The sequence below is a fragment of the Macaca thibetana genome, chromosome 2 (assembly GCF_024542745.1).
Source record: "Macaca thibetana thibetana isolate TM-01 chromosome 2, ASM2454274v1, whole genome shotgun sequence".
Lineage (NCBI taxonomy): Eukaryota > Metazoa > Chordata > Mammalia > Primates > Cercopithecidae > Macaca > Macaca thibetana.
This window is the reverse complement of record NC_065579.1, coordinates 2,781,745-2,801,781: the sequence shown is the minus strand read 5'-3', so window position 1 is coordinate 2,801,781 and position 20,037 is coordinate 2,781,745. Positions and strand designations below refer to the sequence as shown.

The 20,037-nt window shown below is 44.0% G+C and overlaps 1 long non-coding RNA gene across 2 annotated transcripts; it reads left to right on the top strand.

The window, feature by feature from the left end:
- The first annotated feature begins 2,205 nt into the window (after window positions 1-2,205).
- LOC126948005 (uncharacterized) lies at window positions 2,206-19,135 on the top strand. Of its 2 annotated transcripts, XR_007723299.1 has the most exons (5): window positions 2,206-2,692; window positions 3,199-3,289; window positions 8,140-8,266; window positions 9,638-9,702; window positions 10,454-19,135. It is a non-coding gene; the product is annotated as an uncharacterized LOC126948005 (long non-coding RNA). The 2 variants fall into 2 exon arrangements; XR_007723298.1 differs by having other exon boundaries at window positions 2,206-3,289.
- Window positions 19,136-20,037: the final 902 nt, after the last annotated feature.

Below are 20,037 nucleotides of genomic sequence, written 5' to 3'. Positions count from 1 at the left end.
AAAGAATTTAGCGATATCTCTCTTACTTGCATGTCCGTCTATAGGCTCTCTGCAAGAAGAAAAATACCGCTGTTTTTGCCCAGCCCCACAGGCAGTCAGATCTTATGGCTCTCTTCCCTCGTTCCCTAAAAATTGCTGTTATTCTGTTCTTTTTCAAGGTGCACTGATTTCATATTTTTCAAACACACATGTTTTACAATCAATTTGTACGGTTAACACAGTTATCACAGTGGTGCTGAGGTGATGTATATCCTCACCTTACAAGATAAGAGGATTAAGAGATTAAAGTAAAGACAGGCATAAGAAATTATACAAGTATTATTTGGGAACTGATAAATGTCCATGAAATCTTCACAATTTATATTCCTCTGCCACGGCTCCAGCCGGTCCCTCCATTCAGGGTCCCTGACTTCCTGCAACAGTGTGGAAGGTGCAACCCAGAGCTCATTAGAATAATGGCTCCTAACCACAGAAAACAACACTTCAGGTCCTGTGTAGGTGCTTTCTGTACCTTAGCTCTAATTGTCACTACACCCTGAAAGGCAGGTATGACTACTATTCCCATTAGAGGTATGAAAACACAGAGAGGGCCAAGCGCAGTGGCTCATGCCTGTAATCCAAGCACTTTGGGAGGCAGAGGTGGGTGGATCACTTGAGGTCAGGAGTTCCAGACCAGCCTGGCCAACATGGTGAAACTCTGTCTCTACTAAAAATACAAAAATTAGCAGGGGGTGGTGGCGGGTGCCTGTAATCCCAGCTACTCAGGAGCCTGAGGCAGGAGAATCACTTGAACCCAGGAGGCAGAGGTTGCAGTGAGACGAGATGGTGCCACTGCACTCCAGCCTGGGCGACAGAGCGAGACTCCAGCTCAAAAAACAAACAAAGGGGAAGGGGAGATGGCCATGCAACTTTTCTGAAGTGATGGAGTGAGAATTTAAACCCTGCCCCAAACTCATGCTTTTAACCATTACATTCTCTTACCCCAGCAGGGAGAGAAAGGAGTGAAAGGGCTCAGCTAGGAGATGGGCCAGGTGTTGACGCCCTCAGGTTAAATACCTGCCAGTCTTCCCAGCAGAGCAAGGGGACACCAACTGCTCACTAATTCCTAACGAGGGTTGAGGGCCGAGATGTCGGTGGCAGGCTCAGAGGCCAGTGTTCCAGACTCCCTGACACTGACCACCTGAAAGCAGAGGAACTGACCCAGAGGAATTGACCCATCTGTTCAGTCCACAATCCAACAGCGCCGCCCATCACATTTAGGAGTTGGACATCTCAACCGGTCACCAGGGCCCTGGCCAAATCCTCAGCCAAGTTACTGTGGCCTTAAGCTTTTTCAGATGTTTACCGGGAAATAATATTTGTGTGGTGTTGCAATCCTGGATAAAGCAAGGTCAGTTCTTCTGAATACACTGAGGGCCAGCAGGGCTTCCTCCACACCTCCCCACATGGAGAAAATTCAGGAGTGTTCACAGCAGAGGCAGCAAGATTTCTGTTTCATTTTTCTTAGTTTCCTGAAATATTAAATTAGTAAAAAACACAAAACCACAGGTGCAGGAATAAGGAGATGGGGTTCCCGTCCCAAGCCTCTCACTTCTTAGCTGGGTGACCTTGGAGAGTTTCCTAAGTTCTCAGCAAGAGGTTTGGCTGTCAGGTGTTGATCATCTGAAATCCATGGATGTCCATGGGACGTTGGGTAGAATGGTTTTTTAGTGTAATTGAATTCCTTTGTGATCTCATGTCTTTTATTTTATGTATTTATGGATATTTTTTCCAAGCTGTCAAAGGGGCACACGGCACAGAAATGTAGAAACGCTGCCAGAAGATCTGTGGGGTCCCAGCGTGACTCAACGTTCTGTCATTTCCATTAGTGTCCCTTCTGGGATTGGGGCTTCTTTAAACCAAGTCCATCTGGCTGTGGAGGAGTTAAGGGAAGTTTCTCAATGCTGGGTCAGAGAGGTAATAAACAGGAGGCAATGGAACCGTTCACAAGTGGGCTGGAGCCCAGGCCCCTGGAGGGAGAGACCCAGGCCCTTGGGCCTCACATGCTGCCATCATCTGGGTAGGGGGGCCGTAGCATCCACGCACTCATAAGCAGAGTTGGGGACCACCCCGAGAGCAGGGGCAGGCTGCAGCCTGAGATGTCTTGGAAGCCATGTGCTGCCTCAAGACAGAAAGGAGAGGGAGGGAGGGAAAGGGTGGGAGCAGGAGAGGAACTGTGACCTGGGCCATCCTCCTGTCTCTCGCATCATTTCCACTCCTACAACACGGCTTCTGATCATAAAGTGTGACGTTAGGATAAGTTCTGGTTCACAGAGGTATCACTGAGCGATCAGCCAGTATCAGATGTGGACACTCATTGTGCCAGGCAGTTTATGTTTCTCTCTTGTAGAAACCATGTAGGTATGCATGATGACAACCATCTTCTCAGGGAGAGAACAGGCTGACAGAGGTCAACAAGTTTGCCCGACATGGCACAGTGAGTGGCCTAACCGAGATTCGCACCTGGATCTGTCTGGCTCCAAAAGGCATGTTTCTTGGTTTGTTAGGCACTGACAAAGCTCTTCCGCACGCACTGTCTGTGAATGGGAACTACCGGCCGGCCTTTCAGCCCAGTGTCAGCCATCCCTCTCCCTCTCAGACTCAGCCGTGCCCACAAGTGAAGAAAAGGATTTCTATGTCTTCACTGAAGTCTGTAAGAAAATGACCTTATTTTATGTATGTATGTATGTATGTATGTATGTATGTACTCATGATCTACTTTGTCAAAAGTGGTATTGTATTGTGTCTAGAGTTTGTGTGTGGCCTGGAAGACTTCTTTTAAGTTTTCTGGAATTAGTATTTACCAGTGGCTCCTCATCAGGGCTATGTAAAGAGTATTATTGGGTTTGAGAATCACAGTGCACTCCATTAAGAATGGCAAGTGGTTTTTCACGGGCTCCATCTCCTGGAGGGGCAAGTAGGTGGGTACAAGGGAGAGGAGGTGACTAAGAACCACAGATTTCACTGCTTTCCAGATTTGGAAGGGGGTTGAGAAATAGAGTGGACCCACTACAGACTCTAGAATAGAACAATGCACCCCTGGGTCCCATAGACCTTGTCTAGGGTCCGAGAGCCCATTTCCAGAATTATTGGTCGAGTGAGATATTCATAGTAATCTTTGTGCTTTTCCTTTCCACACTTGTTCCACACCTTCCTCAGCCCAGCGGTCCTTCACTCTGGCTACAAATACTTACCATTAAATGAGAAACTTCGGCACATGAACATTTGAAAGAGTCTCCTTGAGCGGACGGTGAGTCATGCATCCAACAATAAGCCCACAAATCATTCAGGGCTCCAGTGAAGGGGTGCCAGGGAAAATCTTTCATAAGGTGCTCATGGAAGCAAGACAAAGAAAATATTTGATTGGTTAATGTGAAAAGTCCCTCATTCGAGGTTAGTTTGTGGTTCCTAATTGGTTAATCTTAAATTTTGTTTTCCTAGGTTAAAATCATTCCCTCTGAGTTGAGTTTCGGTTGGTTACATAGGAACTCAAGGCCCTGGAGCCATCTCAGCCTAGTGGCTTCTCAATTAATTATCTTAACAGTACTGATTCTAGGGCCAGGCATGGTGGCTTACGCCTGTAATGCCAGCATTTTGGGAGGCTGAGGTGGGTGGATCACGAGATCAGGAGTTCAAGACCAGCCTGGCCAATATAGTGAAACACTGTCTCAACTAAAAACACAAAAGTTAGCCGGGCGTGGTGGAGTGCACCTGTAATCCCAGCTACTTGGGAGGCTGAGGCAGGAGAATCTCTTGAACCCAGAAGGTGGAGGTTGCAGTGAGCCGAGATTGCACCAGTGCACTCCAGCCTGGCGACAGAGTGAGACTCTGTCACACACACACAAAAAATTTAGCAAGGCATGGTGGCACACGCCTGCAAACCCTGCTACTCAGGAGGCTGGGGCAGGACAATTGCTTGAACCCAGGAGGCAGAGGTTGCAGTGAGTGGAGATCGTGCCACTGCACTCCAGCCTGGGTGAGAGAGCAAGACTCCGTCTCAAAAAAAAAAAAAAAAAAAGAAAAAGAAAGAAATAGACTTGTTCACCTTTAAAAACATCTCTTGTGTATTGTCACAGTCTATGCCGCAAGCATTGAAGCCTCACGAGCTGCAGCCGCAGCTACCACTGTGCAGCTATCACCTGGCCCAGCCCGTAGTGTCTGCTCAGCTTGTGAGTCAGGCTGCCTGTTTGTCCCCAAAGAGATGTTCATTTCATCTCAGATGAACAAAGAAAACATTCTGCTCATGGGAGGATGGTCGTCAGGGTTTTTCTGACACAGCACTAGAGAGAAGATACTTTGATTGCTATCTTCTTGGTGGGGACCAGCAGAGGTAGAAGCATGTCCACGGTTTTCAAGGGTGAGGTTCATAGAAAGACACTGGTGGCAGAGTCTCTTTGGGCGGGCACTCTAATGTTTCCAGGTGGGAGAGTTTGACCTTTAGTGAAAACGGAAAGGGAAGAGGAGGAGGAGGAAAGCAGCTTCCATTAAGAACTTACAGGCTGGGCTCTGTGGCTTACACCTGTAATCCCAGCACTTTGGGAGTCTGAAGTGGGCGGATAACCTGAGTTCGAGAGTTCAAGACCAGCCTTGCCAACATGGTGAAACCCCGTCTCTACTAAAAATACAAAAATTAGCCGGGCGTGGTGGTGGACGCCTGTAATCTCAGCTACCTGGGAGGCTGAGACAGGAGAATCACTTGGACCTGGGAGGCGGAGGTTGCAGTGAGCTGAGACCGCGCTATGGCACTCCAGCCTGGGTGACAGAGTGAGACTCCGTTCCCCCCAATCCCCACAAAAAGAACCTACCATGTGGCCTGAAGCACTGTGCGTTCATTTACTACTCCTTACAGCAACCCCGGGAAGAGTGTCGCCCTCTATTATCCTCATCTCTCATTCACTTCCTTCAGTACCCACATACTGTCAGTTTCAACATTCTGTCCATCCAGACTCCAATATTTCTACTTTGTCCCCTCTCTCCTGCCCCAGTGGCAATGCCTGAGCTCAGGCCACCATCTAATTTGACATGAGGAGGTATGAGATCCACTAAGCTCACCATACACGTCACAGCCTTCGAGGGAGCTGCATTAGGACCTGGGTCTTGGATTGAAGGGAATTTCTCTGTCGAGCTATGATTTTGAGACTGACTGAGATTCTCTGGATACTTCTTTCTGTGTCCCCCGCCCCCAGGCCTAAACCTTTGACCTGTTCTCAGAAATTAATCTTTTATTAGTTTAACATTTACTGAGTACTTCCTAAGGATAAGGCATTTTGCTAGATACTCAGAAGATGTGGGGTACAAAATAATACCTTGCCCTTGTGGAGTCTGCTATTCTAGCTCCTTTTCCCTCTGAACAGTTGCTCCAGTCTCCTGCCTGTAGCCTCAGTAATGATCGCGCTCTCTCTGGGAGCAGGGGGTTACCAAGTGGTCTTTATACCAGAAGCTGGACATGGCCTTTAACCAGACAAACTCCCCAAGAGTCAGGAATTCTGCATCCTGTCCTGACAGGCCCTGGGCAACTCTGTTCTGCCCATCCAGGGGCAGGAAGTGGTCTCTTATGTAACCCCCCTCCTTCGGCCACCTCCACTCAAGAGAAGGACAAAGGTTAGGGACTCTTGGCATCTTAGGTGCTCAGTTCAACCATGCAGCATATCACCCTGGGTACCCTGAGACCACAGAGGGACCCTGGCCTCCAGGACAAAAAGCCTACGGACTTGATGTAGGCCAGGGATTTTTCTGGTTTTGGTGTCATGAGCACTCAAGTAGACACGACTTAGATTCATTTTGCCTTTAATGATCAAATGTCTGCTTCCCTGGTACATTCTGTTTCTTTGAACTGGGCTGCTTTGATACAGTTAGAAATAACAAAAATTTAGGAAATCAAACAAACTCAACTTTTAAAAGCAAAATATGTGACAGAAAGATTTGGCTCAGTGAATGTGCTTCAAATAGGAAAAGTTCAATCATGAATAGAAGGCTTACGATTTTGAGGGCCAAGAGGCTCATCTGAAGAATGGCTCCTGGGCCTTTCACAGCCCTAAGGAGTGAACACACACTTTGACTTTTTTCTCTGTAATTTGGTCTGAGATGGTCAGGTCATAAATTCCAGGCTGAGAATTTCACTTCCTTGAGAGTTACCCTCACTCACTCAGAAGGACCCAGCTGATGAGTGGCCTGAAGATTTAGGTATCAACATCACCCATTCCCCAACCCCCTAGCCCTGTGTCTTCATTCTCCTATCCAAGGACCAGGGCTGTGGAAGTTCCCAGAGGCAGGTGCATCCATGTGAGGGGAAGTGACTAGATTTCCCAGAACCCTCTGCTGTAGGAGGGTTGTTTGGGAAGACGTCCATGGACTGCTTAGGGAATTATTACAAGTTCTGTTGCAGGGATGTGCTTGGGTGGGCTGGCTTCAACTGAGGCTCTGAAGGGACTGGGTTTGAAATAGAGGAGAAGGAAAAGTAAAAAATAAACCCAACCAAAAATACCAAAAAAAAAAAAAAACCAAAAAAAACCCAAAGCCACTGAAACAATGGTACAAAGGAAGAAGCCCTGTCCCCGTGAGCAGATGCAGATGGAGTGGTGGGGTCAGCCCAGCCCAGGCCACTGTCCCAGGCCTCCCAAAGCATTTGTGATAGGCTGGGAGGAAAAACAGCTCTGGTCCAGGGACAGCGTGGGATTAGGGAGAGGCCCAGGGGATAAATGACCACACGAGGACACCCTCAGAACAGAGGGAGGGCCACAGCGTTTAGATTTGGAAATCAGAGGAGCAGAGGGTGCTTTCCACTTCTACCAGCGGAACCCTGCCATGTAGACTGGCAAGTAGACTAATTCACATGGCATAGTGAACATTCCAGCTGAAATTATACAGCTCAACTTCTGGCCGGGTGCGGTGGCTCATGCCTGTAATCTCAGCACTTTGGAAGGCTGAGGTGGGCAGATCACGAGGTCGGGAGATCGAGACCATCCTGGTCAACATGGTGAAACTCTGTCTCTACTAAAATACAAATCTTAGCCAGTTGTGGTGGCGTGTGCCTGAAGTCCCAGCTACTCGGGAGGCTGAGGCAGGGGAATCTCTTGAACCCAGGAGTCAGAGGTTGTAGTGAGCCGAGATGGCGCCACTGCACTCCAGCCTGGCAACAGAGTATATGCAGCTCATCTTCTAACTATATCAACCAACCAGACAACTGCCAGATCTCCGGCTCTCACTGGGATCCATGGACACAAGCTGTAGGTTTCACTATCAGGAGGCTGCCTGAGATCTGTGTCTACTTCTAACATATATGATCTCACTTGCACTTGCACGCAGAGAGTTGAATCGACTACATGCTCTTTAAGGCCCTTTACGTTTCTGAGCATCTGTGATTAATAGAGATCCAGAGCTAAACACTATTAGGGACAAACCGTGCTGTGAATGATGGGTGGACAGCAGGGGAAGGAAGAACTCACAGACTGAGCCCACCCTCTACGCTGCGAGATCCTACCCAGATCCCCTGAGACTCTGGGGGACGGGGCAGTTTGCAGGCTTCTCTTGATGTTATAACCAACTAAGATGTATCCTATTTTGTCTTATTTCACTTTTGGTATCTTGATAGGTCATTGTTATTTACACCAAGAGACTGTATCTGTGAGAATCTTATAACAGTTCAGTTAAGGAATCCTCTTCAAGTCAAGGCTTATGGAAAGAGTGCAGGTCTGTGAGCCAAAACATGAGGGTTCTAGGCCCAGCTTAGTCGTCAACTTGGCTCTCGCCTTGGCAATGCATCCGCTTTGCCAGGATCCAAGCTTTATCTCTTTCTCGCTACTTTCACATCCTGTGACTGTGTTGCAATACCTAGAACAGGAGGAAGACAGGGCCCAGCAAGGTGGAGGAAAAGATGGAGTCAGCACGGAAAGTCAGGGGAGGGTTGTATTAGCCTGGGAACCATTCAAACCCTTGGGCCCCTAATGACTCTGCTTGTATCTTTAAATGTTTGACGTCCATTGGCTGCTTTCCATCTTCCAAACCATCAGCTCTTACCAGGGCCTGTGGGCCTCCTGGAAACACCAAGACTCACCGGGTCCCCATTTCTTTTCTGCATATGCATTCACCACGGGGAAGCAGAGCCAGAGAGACGGAGTGTGGCGTGAGGAAGGAGGCCACGTGCAGAGTGCAGCTGGGGAAGATGCTTCTATTTTGAAACTACTGCAGGCCCCCTAGCCTCAGTACCAGGGGAAGACCACCCTCCTGGGTAAATACCATCTGCTATTTTCCTTAGATGAAACTGTTTATCTGAAAAAGGAAATACAAAACACAGATTCTATGTTTCTGCACCATGTGTCTCTGATGGTAATAATAATAGTTGCGCAACCTAGAGTGTGGTTATTAAACCTATCTTACGGTCACAAAGGAGCTGTAAGGAAGCCAAGAGGCACAGAAGCCCTGAGGGAGGATTTGGAGGTTTTGCAAATTCCAAACAATTTTGCAGATGAACTGGAGTAACCCACCACAGAGCAGAAGAGACAGACTCAAACTCCAAGTGCATCTTGTCTTTGTGGAGTTTGTCTTGAAACCAGAAGAATTTCCTCCGTGTGTTATTCTCAGTCTTATCCACACAAGGTGGTTCAGCACTCAATCTAGAGGACATTTGTTGAATATAAATGTCTGTCTCCCTAGCACAAAGTAACTGGGACATTATTCCATGGAACATTCCATGAGTCCATAGAATAGTTTATTCCATGATCCAAATGGTCTGATTGATTCTTCCACCAAATTCCATAACTAATTACTCTGTGTGTGTGTGTGTGGCGGGGGGGGGGTGGTACTGATCAGCCCAGAGCTGAAGCCCTTGAGCTCTGGGAGAAAAGCACCCTTTTCTGAAAGCTTCTCATGGTGGGATCAGAGCCAGCCTTGGGACTTTAGCGAGGGGTCTGAGACCAATATGAAGAGGGAAGAAAGAAGGGTCTGGACGATTTTGAACCATTTTTGTGGGAAAACAAGATGACTCTCATGAAGTACCAACCAGACCTGGAACCCAGGCACACACACAGTGTTCCTATCATTCTTCCCTCAGAAGGAGGCTGGTCCTCTCTCCTCCATATGCTTCTAGGGCAGTGAGGGCCCATTCCAGACTCTCCCTCTGTCTCCACCCCTCACGTTGTCTCCGACATGGCCCTTGAGGCTCATTTCACCCATTTTTGCCTGGGTGAAAATAATGGAGGAGGGCAGTGATCCTGCCCCACACCTGACCCCCACCCATCAGCCCTTGCAGTACTGAACAAGCTGAACTTGGGAATGAATAAGAAAGAGTTCTGAGAAAAGAGGAGAAGCAGAGGAAGACCAGAGTTGTCACTTGGGGACAAAAGTGACCTTACCTCTTGTTGACTCCACATTCCCTTCCTTTGGGAAGCTTTTCTTTCTCTATTTTATAGCAATCTGCCCAGTCCATATGGTTGGATGAGACTGGCTGGCTTTATCCTGTACCACCACTGCAGGGGCAGGCACATGACCCAGCCCGGACACTTAGAGCAATCCCTCAGGCAGGACCCTGCATCCAGAGCGGTCAATCTTCCCTCAGATGTTTGCTGAATCTTTCAGGGAATACTCTCCTTTTCTTCCTTAGGTCACTAGCATGAAGGACCATGTCCATCCAGAACTTCCAAGGACCACCTTAGAATCACATTTCAGGTAAGAGCCTTTTTGCAAATAAAGCAAAACAGAGGAACCGTGGATCTATCACTGAACCCTTGGATCCATCTGTGCCTCAGGCAGAACCACCAGTTACTAACTAGTACAGGTGCATAGAAAGGAGGAGATCAGGCTGAGCATGGTGGCTCATGCCTGTAATTCCAACACTTTGGGAGGCTGAGGTGGGCAGATCACCTGAGGTCAGGAGTTCGAGACCAACCTGGCCAACATGGTGAAACCCTGTTTCTATTAAAAACACAAAATTAGCCAGGCATGGTGGTGCATGCCTGTAATGCCAGCTACTCAGGAGGCTGAGGCAGGAGAATCGCTTGAACCCAGGAGGCGGAAGTTGCAGTGAGCTGAGATCCTGCCATTGCACTCTAGCCTGGGTGACAGAGTGAGACTCAGTATCAAAAAACAAACAAACAAACAAACAAAAAACCTAGAAAGGAGATCAGAGGTGAATGTCCTTATCTTGTGGTGATGCTGACCAAAACTCAAAAGGACATGATGGAGAACCAGGAAAGCCAGTGCTGTCATTCATTCCAGGTCTGAAGGCCCAAAAACCAGGCGCTCTGATGTTGAAGGGCAGGGGAAGATGGGCGTCTCAGCTCAAGAGGAGAGACAGAATTCGTCCTTCCTCCACCCTTTTGCTCCTTTGGGCCCTCCATGGATTGGGTGATGCCTGTCTACATTGGTGAGGGTGATTTTCTTTACTCAATCAGATGATTCAAATGCAAATCTTTTCCAGAAACACCCTCACAGACACACCCAGAAATAAACTCTGCCAGCAATCTGGGCATTTCCTAGCCCAAGTGTTACTGGAAAGGGGTCCCGATTCAGATCCCAAGAAAGGGCTCTTGGATCTCGTGCAAGAAAGAATTCGAGGTGAGTCCATAGAGTAAAGTAAAAAGCAAGCTTACTAAGAAAGTAAAGGAATAAAGAATGGCTACCCCATAGACAGAGTGGCCCCAAGGGCTGCTGGTTGGCTATTTTTATGATTATTTCTTGATTATATGCTAAACAAGCGGTGGATTATTCACAAGTTTTCTGGGAAAGAGGTGGGCAATTCCCAGAACTGAGGGTCCCTCCCCTTTTTAGACCATCTAGGGTAACTTCCTGACATTGCCATGGCATTTGTAAACTGTCATGGTACTTGTGGGAGTGTCTTTTAGCATGCTAATGATTGTAATTAGCATATAATGAGCAGTGAGGATGACCAGAGGTCATTTTTGTAGCCATCTTGGTTTCAGCTGGCTTCTTTACCACAACCTGTTTTATCAGCAAGGTCTTTGTGACCTGTCTCTGTGCTGACCTCCTATCTCATCCTGTGACTTAGAATGTCTAACCTCCTGGGAATACAGCCTAGTAGGTCTCAGCCTTGTTTTACCCAGCCCCTATTCTAGATGGAGTCATTCTGGTTTAAACACCTCTGATATAGGTTGACACATAAAATTAACTATCGTAGTGGTTATGGAAGATTGAGATCATTCTAGACTTTGGTGAACTAAATTTTATAAGTTTTCTCCAGCCCTAATTATTGGCAGAGGTGTAAAAAAGACCACTAATAAGGAGGGAAAATAATTAAGGAAAAGAAATGTTAGTTTTGTGAGATTGTACCCTTTTGGTTTGGCCTTGAATTTAGTGCTTCTTAAAAGAGTGTGGGAGAAAAGGAAAGACCCTTATCTGTATTGTGAAAGGAAAATAAATCTTGGGACCCCAAAATCATTAAGCTAAAGGGAAAAGTCAAGCTGGGAACTTCTTAAGGCAAACCCGCCTCCCATTCTATTCAAAGTCACCCGTCTGCTCACCGAGATAAATGCATATCTGATTGCCTCCTTTGGAAAGGCTCATCAGAAACTCAACAGTATGCAACCATTTGTCTCTCACCTACCCGTGACCTGGAAGCCCCCTCCCTGCTTGAGTTGTCCTACCTTTCTGAATGGAACTGATGTTCATCTTACATATATTGACTGATGTCTCATGTCTCCCTCAAATGTATAAAACCAAGCTGTGCCCTGACCACCTTGGGTACATGTTGTCAGGACGTCTTGAGGCTGTGTTACGAGCATGTGGCCTGTGGCCTCAACCTTGGCAAAATAAACTTTCTAAATTAACTGAGACCTGTCTCATATATTTGGAGTTCATATTTTGGTAACCATAGAGGGATTCTGAGTGGAGGTGCTTCTGACCTTTGCCAAATCTCCAACTGGTGCTTGGGACCAGCTTGAGCTATCTTTATGGCTCAAACCAACAGGACAATTTGCTGAGGCCTGGAACGACCCTCTCTGGAGAATTCCTGATCTCCCAAAATTCAGTCGTGATCTAACGTTTATTATGTTGTACAACTACTTTGTGTTTTTTTGGAGTTTTACTTGCTTCCAACACAAGGAAGGTAAGTTTTTCCTGCTTCCATGAAGGTGGAAGGCAGGTAACTCCTCTGTGGAGTTTGAACTCGCTTCCCACAGGGAAAACAAATTTTAGATTTCTCCTGCTTCTAGGATGGAGAGCAGTCTTCAGCTTGAGTCCCATCCCTAGGTAAGTAACTGAATTGGGGTTTGTCTTGGCTAAAGTTAAGATTAACAACCAACTGGTCTTAATTTCTCCTTACCATTAGAGCACTCAGTGATCATATAAGTTGTGCCATCATTTGTTTTGCTTAACTGGTTTTGTTGTTGTTGTTTTTTGTTTGTTTCTGTTTTCGTTGTTTTGGTCTTTTCCCCATTGGGTTTGATCAACTCTATCTGACTTGGTCAAATCTAAAGGAAAGTTTCAAATTATGGGGAACAAGCCCTCTGAAGTGGCTAAATTCCCACAAGAAAAAAAAAAAGAAAAAGAAAAGGCTGGCGTGGTGTCTCACGCCTGTAATCCCAGCACTTTGGGAGGCCGAGGCGGGCGGATCATGAGGTCGGGAGAGCGACACCATCCTGGCTAACACGGTGAAACCCCATCTCTACTAAAAATACAAAAAAAAATTAGCCAGGCATGGTGGCGGGCACCTGTAGTCCCAGCTACTCAGGAGGCTGTGTGGGGAGAATGGCATGAACAGGAGGCGGAGCTTGCAGTGAGCGGAGATCACATCACTGCACTCCAGCCTGGGGACAGAACGACACTCTGTCTCAAGAAAAGAAAAAAAGGGGGGGTGGTGTGATGTGGGGAGAAAAACAGCCAGACAAAGGAAAAAAACCAAAACCAAAAAAAAAAAAAAAAAAACAGGAAAGATTTTTGACTGCTTAAGGGGCTTTATTTACATAACGAGGCCCCTTTTTGCTAGCCAGGCCAAGCTGAAAGAGCAATGACTGTTGCCCCGCATGGCAGTTCCATAGCTAAGGGTTCTACCTTCTTTGTTTTCTATCACAACAACCTAGCTTTGGTTCCTAAGTCAAACCCTTTCCGCTTTGGTACTTGGTACTTCTGAAAGAACAGCATTTTTTTTCCTAGCTTAAATATGGTAATAGATTTTAAAATATGTTTTAAAAGGAGCTCAGTGGTTAAAAGTCAGCTTAATTAAAAGCCAACATCCAAGATGTGTGTGTGTTTGTGTGTGTGCATTTGTGTGTGTGTGTGTGTGTGTGTGTATGTGTATAAAAGGCCTTCGTGGTGTTGTTTTTTCTTTCTCCTAGGACCTTGTCTCTTTTTTTGAGCAAAAATGTTTTTCTTCTCAGTTGACTGAATTCTGTTTTCTTCATTTGCTTCTCCTGTCTCTCCTGTGTCTCCTTTCTCTTGCATACTCTGCCACATGAGGGACCTAAAATAGTTTATAATAGCCTGGGGTTCCTTAAAGAAAATGGAGAAAGCACCAGACTCCCTTCAGGGGAGAAACCTGTTTTTCCTTATGGAACTGCAAGAGTGTAAACAGACAAGTTCATCTCAGCTCTTAAATGGCTTGCCTTTTTACTGCTACCTGATTTACTGACGAAAATAGTTATTGCAACATAGGCTGCTCTTGGGTTTTTAAGGAAGAGTGTAGTTTAGACACTAAGAAATGTCTTTGTTTAAAAAAAATTTTTTTTTTGAGACAAAGCTTAAAGAGAAATAATTTTATATGAGAAAGAATCTTGTACGATAAATTTAGTCCTAGAATAAAATGACTGGTTGTTTAAGAAAGAAGGATGTTCAGAAAAAAACTGAAAGTCCAAGCATGTCATGAATGGTCTGTGTAAGTAACAATAAGAGGATTTATTTAAAACAAAACAAAACTTTTATATGATCGAGTTGTCTATAACTGAAGAGAAATTATAATGGTCTTTATAGAAATTGGGTTTGATGTAAAAAATACACTTACACACTAAATAATTGATTAGAACAATAAAATTTTCTTAAGGGATTGATTTAGTAAATTATAGGAGATTCTAATTTTTTTAAACCCAAAGTTCAACTTTTATTGCATCTTGCTGTTTTCAGTTTCGCACCCCTTTTAAAAGGCATGAAATAGTAATGCTCTCCTTAAAGTCATTTTCGGCTCATATAAGTTTTTTTTTCCCTCAACTTCTGTTTGTTGTGGCCTGATGCTACCAATGTTTTCTTAAAGGTCTAAGGGAAATGTTTTCTTCCAACATAATATTCTGTGCACTGCAGAAGGTCTCTTCTTTTGCCTTTTGGTAACTGGCTTAAGATATTTTGTGTTTTGTCAAAATAATTCCTATGCCATTATTGTGAAGTTTTGGTTTGCTTAGAAAATAACTGAGATTAAAACAATTTTTTAAAAATTAAGGTTACTATATCCATGTATCTTTCTGTATGTGCTTTTAAAGTCCTTGTGATGTTGAGTACAGGGCTTTGAGTCCTGGGTCTAAAAAGGACACCAAGTCCTGCTAAATCTTAAACACTGGCAGTAATTAAAGCCTCAACTTCAGGCTTAGTAAAAGATGCAAATCAAAATAAACTGCATTCCTGAAACACAGGGCCAGAAATTAAAGCTGTTCAACTCCTCAAAGGCCAGGGACTATCACAGAAGGGTGGGTGCATGAGATTGTAAGGGCCGATGTTGAGTGATAAAATAAGCTCAGTTTCTCTATAAATTGATCATTAATGTCAAAGGCACACTAAGGCAAGACCAGCATATGGGCCCCTGTGTCAGATTAACATTTTCTTGGAGCATTAACTGACTCCCAGATAAAAGCTATAAAGGTCATAAAAGGCCTATGGAAGTTATAGCTTATGGTCAAGATTAAAATTTTATAGATTGTTTATGAAATTTTGGAAGTCAAATTTGATTGGCTTCATGCTGTTTTTATTAGGGCTTATTGTTTGGAAAATTAAGTCTCCTCTCTCAAAGAATGAAGGTTTTCACCTTTTTTTGAAATTCTTGAGTTACCACTCTGGTTAAATGAATGACTTATTTTACAATAACCTGTGATCCTATTTTATGATATCAAGTTTTTAAACCTTTGATATTTGACAAACTTTCCAAAATCAAATTATAACCTATGTCTTTTACTGACCTAGTTAATCCTGTCAGATGTTAGGTTCCTTAAACTCCAAAAATGACATAACTGGCTTATTAGGTATGAAAATTATATAGGAAGCATTGTCAAATATGAAATGGTATTTAGTTTTCTTTGAGTTGTATCTGTATAAATATGTTATTGGTATGTGTTCCAAACATTATGGGAAACTCCTATAATTCTGATAAGACTTAGTGTATGTTATCAGTAATAATTATAATTGCTATGTTAAATTATTTTGTGCGACACAGGTAACAAATTTCCTTGTCAATTGTGTCTTTGACTATGGCTGCCCTAAAATTTTTTGTCATCCATGGACAATACTGTCTTGTTTTTGTCCTCTTTAGAAGGTAGTTTTATAATCAGCTATAAAACTCTAACAGGTGCTCTTGAATGCAGGTTTCTGATAACTTGGAGATTGTGACATCAGAATAGAGGAGAAACTTTCAGGACTCATGAAGAGCTGGAATGTTCATGAACATCAAGCAGAACAGGAATTAAGTGCATGGACTCAACTTATAGAAGACTGAAGCAATGTTTTTGACTTTTTGCTTAAAACATTGCTGTTCTTTTGTTTTGTTTTTCAGAGTAAAGAAAACTTTTCTTTTGAGCTATTAACAGCTTTTAACAATGAAGCATACTTCTATGAACAAAATTTGGAGCATATTTGTTTCTCTCTACCTGATTTCTCTAGAATTTGGAAACTATTTGTAAGTATTCTTATGGCAATATAGTTATTTGCATAAGTGCAATAAGAATCTGTTTTCATTTGTAACAAGACGCAATTGGAGAAATTGGTTATTTTACCCAGGCTTTGACTGGAATGGTGTGCTTTTCTGTAAGGAGTCAAACTTGACTTGTGGAACCAATAAAGGCCACTTAGGAAAACTGGCCTCATACCTTGTCTATGCAGTCCCTGTACAGAGTTCCTGACCCATGGTAAGTAAAGACTTACTTTCTGACATGCCCAGGGGCCCCAATTACTAATATCTTGGGACCTCAAGAGAAGAATAATTCATCCAACTCATAGGTATTTGATGGTACAAATCCCATGGCTGGGCTCAGCTTTAAAAAAGTCTTTTCTGAGATTCCTTCTATGAAACAAAGTTCCATCAAAGCCTATTTTTTATTTATGTATTTATTTTTTGTGAGATGGAGTCTTGCTCTGTTACCCAGGCTGGAGTGCAGTGGCACAATCATGGCTCACTGCAACCTCCATCTCTCAGGTTCAAATGATTCTCTTGCCTCAGTCTCCCAAGTAGCTGGGATTACAGGTGTCTGCCACCAGGCCCAGCTAATTTTTGTATTTTTAGTAGAGATGGGGTTTCACCATGTTGGCCAGCTGGTCTCGAACTCCTGACCTCAGGTGATCTACCCACCTCGGCCTCCCAAAGTGCTGGGATTTCAGGCGTGAGTGCCCGGCCCCATCAAAGCCTATTTTAAAAGACTATGCAAAAAATAATTATTCTTGCTGCACTTTATACAAATTATCTGGCCAAGTATAGTAAGGCAAATTGGTCCTACCATGATTTGTCATTAGTAAAAATGGGAAACTAGAGAGAGAAACATTATATTTCAAGATCTATAATACACCTGTTGTTAGATTTTAGTCTTGCCCAATGTTTTTCAGTTTTTATTATTTTCTACAGTTTGGATGGAATTCTAATTTTTCCTGGCTACAGGTCTCCAAAACAATGTTTTCAAATTTTTCTTTTCTTTTCCTTTTTTCCCTCCATTTTCCTAATTTGAAATCACTGAAAACTAAGCTGTGCTTTCTTAAAGCCCTGTGAACTGAATCTAGACAACATAAACTTCAGAAGAAAATAACAGCAACCTATTTACATATGTAAGCTACTTTCATACCTGCCTACTGATGTATGGACTTCAGAGTAATGTGGCCTATATCGATTTTCTAGGATCGTTATTTTGTTTGTTGTTTTTCTCCCTTCCTCCCCCTATTTTCTCTTCATAGGATATGGTGATTCTCAGCCTGCTAAAAATGAGCTTTCCTAATAACTCAGGACCCACCTGCCTAGGAATAAATCACCCTAGCCGTGAGAGACCAGACAAAACCTGAGACCAGACACTCGTTTTCTTCTAAAATGCTTTCTCCAAAAGATTTTTTAAAAGAAAAGGGGGGAAATGTGAAAGGAAAAGAAATCTTGGGGCCCGCAAAATCACTAAACTAAAGGGAAAAGTCAAGCTGGGAATGGGTTAGGGCAAAACTGCCTCCCACTCTATGCAAAGTCATCACTGAGGTAAGTGCATATCTAATCACCTCCTTTGGAAAGGCTAATCAGAAACTCAAAAGAATGCAACAGTTTGACTCTCACCTACCTGTGACCTGGAAGCTCCCTCTCTGCTTGAGTTGTCCTGCTTTTCCGGACTGAAACAATGTTCATCTTACATATGTTGATTGATGTCTTATGTCTCCCTAAAATGTATAAAACCAAGCTGTGCCCTGACCACCTTGGGCACCTGTCATCAGAACCTCCTGAGGCTATGCCACAGGCATGCAGCCTCAACCTTGGCAAAATAAACTTTCTAAATTAACTGAGACCAGTCTCAGATATTCAGGGTTCACAGTATCCAAAAATCCAATTGCGTCTGAAACCGCCTTTGCAAAAATTATCACAGTGAGAAAATAATGGCAGCGAAAGAGATCTGATCTAGCCAACCTCCCTCTTGCCCTTAGCCTTCAAGCTGCTTTAATTATTCCTGGGTTTAAGCCAAGCTACATGTGGGAGTCATTTAGTTTATAGTTTAAACGAAGCAAACTCAACCACCCTTGTAATACTAATGAGAGACCACCAGGCTAAGAGGAGGAAAGGAGCCTAAATTCTGCTAAGGTGTAGACATAAACAATTGTGAGGCGTTATTCCAGAAGCCACAAGATATGCAACTTCCTCAGTTACCCCTGCTGGTAACGTTACTTTTGTAGAACCTAGGATTGGCCTTCTGAGATATCTTCTCAGAATTTTGCATGTCTGATGACTGATGGCTCCACCGGGACCAGCCAACGGCTTCTGTGTCCCCACCCAGAAGCTACTCAGAGAAAGAGGACAGCTTCGATGCCCTATGATTTCATCTCTGACCCAACCAGTGAGCACTCCCCATACCCTAGCCCACTACCTAACAAATTACCTTTGAAAAATCCCTAACCTCCAAGCCTTAGATGAGTTTGATTTGAGTAATAACTCTGCCTCCCACATGGTGTGGCTGGCATCACGTCAATTAACCTCTTTCTTTACTGCAACGCCATGGTCTCCATGAACTGATTTTGTTTGTGCAGTGGGCAGGAAGAACCTGTGGGGCGGTTACACATCATGAAAGAGAAGCTCTTCCTGTAAGGTACATCAACTGTGGTTAAGAATCTTACATACTTATCATCTTTTGTTGTTGTGAGAACATTTAAAATCTATGCTTTTCTTTTTCTTTTCTTTTTTCTTTTTTTTTTTTGAGATGGCGTCTCACTCTGTTGCCCAGGCTGGAGTGCAATGGCACAATCTTGGCTCACCACAACCCGCTGGGTTCAAGTGATCCTCTTGCCTCAGCCTCCTGAGTAGCTGGAATTACAGGCATGCACCACTCTTTTAGCAATTTTATTTATTTATTTATTGTATTATTTTTTAAAAATATTTTTAACTTTTATTTTAGATTCAGGGGGTATATTGCAGACTTGCTATATGGGTATACTGCATGATGCTGAGGTTTGGGGTATGAATGATTCCATTAGCCAGATAGTAAGCATCATACTCAAGCACTTTAAAAATATGCAAATGGTGTGGTATGGTGGCACATGCCTGTAGTCCCAGCTACTCGGGAGAATGGGGCCAGAGGATCGCTTCAGCCTAGGTGTTTGATACCAGCTTAGACAACATTGTGAAACTGTCTCAAAAAATAATAAATAACAAAACAAAATAAAATATATAATGCATTATCATTTAATACAGTCATTATTCTGTGCAATAAATCACTAAAGCTTATTTTTCCTGTCTAACTGAAACTTTGTACGCTTTGATGAACTTCTCGCCTTTCCCCATCCACCTCACTTCCCTGGATTGTATTAAATTAAATTGTATTACATTGAATTTACCAGAATTAATCACTACATTGGTAGAAACTCCAGTGGATATTCCTAAAATTATGGAGACGTAGATAGATTTAAAAGCAAAAGAAATGCTGCAATTTCTTCAGAATTCATAAGAGAACTTCTATTGGAGAAATGTAAAATTTGAGCTGGCTAAGCCTTGAGACCTCCCAAGGCTAAGTTATAGGAGTTTAGCCTTCTAAACTACCTCAGGGTACAGCCTGGTCTTAACTTTTAATTTTTTTTTTTCTTTTTTTTTGAGACGGAGTCTTGCTCTGTCGCCCAGGCTGGAGTACAGTGGCCGGATCTCAGCTCACTGCAAGCTCCGCCTCCCGGGTTTACACCATTCTCCTGCCTCAGCCTCCCGAGTAGCTGGGACTACAGGCGCCCGCCACCATGCCTGGCTAGTTTTTTTTGTATTTTTTAGTAGAGACGGGGTTTCACCATGTTAGCCAGGATGGTCTCGATCTCCTGACCTCGTGATCCGCCCGTCTCAGCCTCCCAAAGTGCCGGGATTACAGGCTTGAGCCACCGCGCCTGGCCAACTTTTAATTTTTAATTTATTTTTATTTTATTTTTTTTCGAGACAGAGTCTTGCTCTGTCGCCTAGGTTAGAGAGCAGTGGTGCACAATCTTGGCTCACTGTAACCTCCACCTCCCAGGTTCAAGCAATTCTCTTGCCTCAGCCTCCTGAGTAGCTGGGATTACAAGCATGTGCCACCACACCTGGCTAATTTTTGTATTTTTAGTAGAGACGGGGTTTCACCATGTTGGCCAGGCTGGTCTTGAACTCCTGAC